General features: G+C 39.6%; 1 non-coding gene across 1 annotated transcript; it reads right to left on the bottom strand.

The window, feature by feature from the left end:
- Positions 1–2,299: 2,299 nt before the first annotated feature.
- On the bottom strand, positions 2,300–2,403 carry LOC112793177 (small nucleolar RNA R71). Its single transcript, XR_003197883.1, has one exon. It is a non-coding gene; the product is annotated as a small nucleolar RNA R71 (small nucleolar RNA).
- Positions 2,404–6,000: the final 3,597 nt, after the last annotated feature.

Below are 6,000 nucleotides of genomic sequence, written 5' to 3'. Positions count from 1 at the left end.
GAAAAAGATTTTAAAAAGAAGATACCCAATTACCAAGAACATAGACCAACAAACTCTAGCCAATTGGGCAGAAAATGTAACAATTGTTCTGAATAGGTATATTTCTTTTGAAAGACTAATGCTTTGGATTAGTACAAGAAAAACAAGAAAAGAAACAGAACAAGAAAAACTGAATATCAAACAAGGAAAATAAACAAGAACAACTTGAAGATCAAGGAAGAACAAAGAACATAAATACGAAAATTTTAAGGAAAAATATAAATTATGCAATTGACACTAAACTTAGAACAAGACACTAAACTCACGAAAAAGATTAAAATTGATAAAGAAAAACAATATTTTTGAAATTTTTTTTTTAAAAGAAATTATCCTATCAGAATTTAATGAATCTATGACAACAAAAATAAATTATTCCTAATCTAAGAAATAAAAAAAACCTTTAGTTGTTCAAACTCGAACAATCCCCGGCAACGGCACCAAAAACTTGGTGCACGAATTTGTAATCCGTACAACTAACCAGCAAGTGCACTGGGTCGTCCAAGTAATAGCTTACGTGAGTAAGGGTTGATCCCATGGAGATTATTGGTTTGAAGCAAGCTATGTTTATTTTATTAATCTTAGTCAAGATGCCAATAAGGTTATTTGGATTTAATTGTAAGAAGTCAAAGTATTTGGAATAAGGAATTGTTACTTTATTAATGGGGAATATGTTGGAGTTTTGGAGATGCTTTATCCTCTGAATTTCAACTTTTCCTTGAAATCCTTTTCCCACACGCAAGGTCCCTTCCATGGCAAGCTCTATGTAGGGTGTCACCGTTGTCAATGGCTACTTCCCATCCTCTCAGTGAAAATGGTCCAAATGCTCTGTCACAGCACGGCTAATCATCTGTCGGTTCTCAATCAGGTTGGAATAGAATCCATTGATTCTTTTGCGTCTGTCACTAACACCCAGCCTTCAGGAGTTTGAAGCTCGTCACAGTCATTCAATCCCAGAATCCTACTCAGAATACCACAGACAAGGTTTAGACTTTCCGGATTCTCATGAATGCCGCCATCAATCCGGCTTATACCACGAAGATTCTGATTAAGGAATTTAAGAGATACTCATTCAATCTGATATAGAACGGAGGTGGTTGTCAGGCACACGTTCATGGATTGAGGAAGGTGATGAGTGTCACGGATCATCACCTTCTCCATAATTAAGCACGAATGAACATCTTAGATAAGAACAAGCGTGGTTGAATGGAAAACAAAAGTAATTGCATTAATGCATCGGGACGCTGCAGAGCTCCTCACCCCCAACAATGGAGTTTAGAGACTCATGCTGCCAAAGAGTGTATAATTCAGATCTGAAAATGTCATCCGGTGCAAAGTAAATCTCTAAAAGTTGTTTAAATAGTAAACTAGTAACCTAGGTTTACAGAAAATGAGTAAACTATGATAGATAGTGCAGAAATCCACTTCTGGGGACCACTTGGTGTGTGCTGGGGCTGAGACTTAAGCTTCTCACGTGCCTGGGGCTGTTTTGGGCGTTGAACTCCAGCTTGTAACCTGTTTCTGGCGCTGGACGCCAGACAGCAACATGATACTGGCGTTGAACGCCAGTTTATGTCGTCTATCTTCGTGCAAAGTATAAACTATTATATATTTCTGGAAAGCCCTGGATGTCTACTTTCCAACGCCGTTGAGAGCGCGCTAATTGGACTCCTGTAGCTCCAGAGAATCCATTTCGAGTGCAGCGAGGTCAGAATCTAGCAGCATCAGCAGTCCTTTTTCAGCCTAACTCAGATTTTTGCTCAGCTCCCTCAATTTCAGCCAGAAAATACCTGAAATCACAGAAAAACACACAAACTCATAGTAAAGTCTAGAAATATGATTTTTGCCGAAAAACTAATAATATTATACTAAAAACTAATTAAAACATGCTAAAATCTACATGAAATTACCCCCAAAAAGCGTATAAAATATCCGCTCATCAAGAAGCATCTCAATTCCTACCATAGGAGCAAACAATTTTGAGCTGAAACCTCAATTAGTTGCTCTAATGCAACAGAACTACAAGTTTCATAGACTTCCATCAGAAGATCCTTACCAGTTCTTAACTAAGTTCTTGCAGATCTGTGAGACTGTTAAGACTAATGGAATAGATCCTGAAGTCTACAAGCTCATGCTTTTCCCTTTTGCTGTAAGAGACAGAGCTAGAACATGGTTGGACTCTCAACCTAAAAATAGCCTGGACTCCTGGGATAAGCTGGTCACGGCCTTCTTGGCTAAGTTCTTTCCTCCTCAAAAGCTGAGCAAGCTTAGAGTGGATGTTCAGACCTTCAAACAAAAAGATGGTGAATCCCTCTATGAAGCTTGGGAAAGATACAAACAGATGACCAAAAGATGTCCTTCTGACATGTTTTCAGAATGGACCATGATATATATATTCTATTATGGTCTATCTGAGTTCTCTAAGATGTCATTGAACCATTCTACAGGTGGATCCATTCACCTAAAGAAAACGCCTGCAGAAGCTCAAGAACTTATTGACATGGTTGTAAATAACCAGTTCATGTACACTTTTGAGAGGAATTCCGTGAATAATGGGATGCCTCAAAGGAAGGAATTCTTGAAATTGATGCTCTGAATGCCATATTGGCTCAAAACAAAATGTTGACTCATCAAGTCAACATGATTTCTCAAAGTCTAAATGGATGGCAAAATGCATCCAACAGCACTAAAGAGGCATCTTCTGAAGAAGAAGCTTATGATCTTGAAATCCCTGCAATGGCAGAGGTAAATTATATGGGTGAATCTTATGGAAACACCTATAATTCATCATGGAGAAATCATCCAAATTTCTCATAGAAGGATCAACAAAGCCTCAACAAGGCTTTAATAATGGTGGAAGAAATAGGCTCAGCAATATCCAGCCTTATTCATCATCTTCTAAGTAACAGACAGAGAATTATGAACAGAATACCTCTAACTTAGCAAATTTAGTCTCTGATCTGTCTAAGACCACTTTAAGTTTCATGAATGAAACAAGGTCCTCCATTAGAAATCTGGAGGCACAAGTGGGCCAGCTGAGTAAGAAAATCCCTGAAACCCCTCCTAGTACTCTCCCAAGCAATACTGAAAAGAATCCAAAAAGAGGTGCAAGGCCATTGACATAGTCAACACGGCCGAACCAAGAGAGGATTTTAGAGGACATGAATCCCAATGAGGAAGACCTCATGGGACGTCTCTCAAGTAAGAAGAAGTTCCCTATTGAGGACCCAAAGGAATCTGAGGCTCATATAGAGACCATAGAGATTCCATTAAATCTCCTTCTGCCATTCATGAGCTCTGAAGACTATTCTTCCTCTGAAGAGGATGAAGGTGTAACTGGAGAGCAAGTTGCTCAATATCTAGGAGCTATCATGAAGCTGAATGCCAAGTTGTTTGGTAATGAGACTTGGGAACATGAGCCTCCCTTGCACATTAGTGAACTAGATACATGGGTCCAGCAAACTTTATCTCAAAAGAAAGAAGATCCTGGTAAATTCTTAATACCCTGTACCATAGGCACCATGACCTTTGACAAGGCTCTATGTGACCTAGGGTCAGGCATAAACCTTATGCCACTCCCTATAATGGAGAAGCTGGGGATCATTGAGGTACAGCCTGCCATATTCTCATTACAAATGGCAGACAAGCTTATGGATTAGTGATGAGCGGATAATTTATACGCTTTTTGGCATTGTTTTTAGTATATTTTTAGTATGTTTTAGTTAGTTTTTATTATATTTTTATTAGTTTTTATTTAAAATTCACTTTTCTGGACTTTACTATGATTTTGTGTATTTTTTTGTGATTTCAGGTATTTTCTGGCTGAAATTGAGGGACCTGAGCAAAAATCTGATTCAAAGGCAAAAAAGGACTGCAGATGCTGTTGGATTCTGACCTCCCTGCACTCGAAGTGGATTTTCTGGAGCTACAAAAGCCCAATTGGCGCGCTCTCAATTGCGTTGGAAAGTCGATATCCTAGGCTTTTCAGCAATGTATAATAGTCCATACTTTGCCCGAGATTTGATAGCCCAAACAGGGGTTCTAAGTCAGCTCAAGAATTCTGGCGTTAAACGCCGGAACTGGCACAAGAATGGGAGTTAAACGCCAGCTTTTGTGCCCAAGCACACACCAAAATGCTTCAATGTTCAGCCGAAGCACACACCAAGTGGGCCCAGAAGAGGATTTTTATGTCATTTACTCATATTTGTAAACCCTAAGCTACTAGTTCTCTACAAATAGGACCTTTTGCTATTGTATTAGACATCTTTTGATCATGTTTTTATGATTGAACCCTCTTTGGGAGGCTGGCCATTCGGCCATGCCTAGACCTTGTTCTTATGTATTTTCAACGGTGGAGTTTCTACACACCATAGATTAAGGTGTGGAGCTCTGCTGTACCTCGAGTATTAATGCAATTACTATTGTTCTTCTATTCAATTCGGCTTATTCTTGTTCTAAGATATCACTTGTTCCTCAACTTGATGAATGTGATGATCCGTGACACTCATCATCATTCTCACCTATGAACGTGTGCCTGACAACCACCTCCGTTCTACCTTAGATTGAGTGGATATCTCTTGGATCCCTTAATCGGAATCTTCGTGGTATAAGCTAGAATTGATGGCGGCATTCAAGAGAATCTAGAAGGTCTAAACCTTGTCTGTGGTATTCTGAGTAGGATTCAAGGATTGAATGACTGTGACGAGCTTCAAACTCGCGATTGTGGGGCGTTAGTGATAGACGCAAAAGAATCACTGGATTCTATTCCGACATGATCGAGAACCGACAGATGAATAGTCATGCTGTGACAGAGCGCGTTGAATATTTTCACTGAGAGGACGGCACTGTAGCCATTGACAATGGTGATGCCCAACATACAGCTTGCCATGGAAAGGAGTAAGAAGGATTGGATGAAGACAGTAGGAAAGCAGAGAGACAGAAGGGACAAAGCATCTCCATACGCTTATCTGAAATTTTCACCAATGAATTGCATAAGTATCACTATCTTTATTTTATGTTTTATCATTAATCCTCCATAACCATTTGAATCCGCCTGACTGAGATTTACAAGATGACCATAGCTTTGCTTCATACCAACAATCTCCGTGGGATCGACCCTCACTCGCGTAAGGTTTATTACTTGGACGACCCAGTGCACTTGCTGGTTAGTTGTGCGAAGTTGTGATAAAGAGTTGATATTGCAATTGAGCGTACCATGTTGATGGCGCCATTGATGATCACAATTTCATGCACCAATTCGTAGAGGATGTGTTAGCAAAGGTTGAGGGCCTTTACATCCCTGCTGATTTCATAATCTTAGACACTAAGAAGGAGGAGGATGAATGCATCATCCTAGGAAGACCTTTCCTAGCCACAGTTGGAGCTGTGATAGATGTTAACAGAGGAGAATTAGTCCTTCAATTGAATGGGGACTACCTTGTGTTTAAGACCCAAGGGTGTTCTTCTGTATACATGGAGAGGAAGCATGAAAAGCTTCTTTCAATATAGAGTCAAACAAAGTCCCCACAATTAAACCCTAAGTTTGGTGTTGAAAGGCTACAACCAAACTCTAAGTTTGGTGTTGAGAAGCCCCCACATTCAAACTCTAATTTTGGTGTTGGGAGGCCCTCATCATGCTCTAAACATCTGTGAGGCTCCATGAGAGGCCACTGTCAAGCTAGTGACATTAAAAGAGCGCTTTTTGGGAGGCAACCCAATTTTTATTTCTCTAATTTTATTTTTATTTTATTGTTATTTTATGTTTTATTAGGTTCATGATCATGTGGAGTCATGAAAAAAAAATATATTAAAATTAAAAGCAAAATAAAAAACAGCAGAAGAAAAATCACACCCTGGAGGAAGGACTTACTGGCGTTTAAACGCCAGTAAGGAGCATCTGGCTGGCGTTCAACGCCAGAACAGAGCATGGATCTGGTGTTGAACGCCAGAAACAAGCCGCATCCT

The sequence above is a fragment of the Arachis hypogaea genome, chromosome 3 (assembly GCF_003086295.3).
Source record: "Arachis hypogaea cultivar Tifrunner chromosome 3, arahy.Tifrunner.gnm2.J5K5, whole genome shotgun sequence".
In the NCBI taxonomy this organism is placed as follows: Eukaryota; Viridiplantae; Streptophyta; class Magnoliopsida; order Fabales; family Fabaceae; genus Arachis; species Arachis hypogaea.
This window is presented reverse-complemented; position numbering and strand designations above follow the sequence as displayed.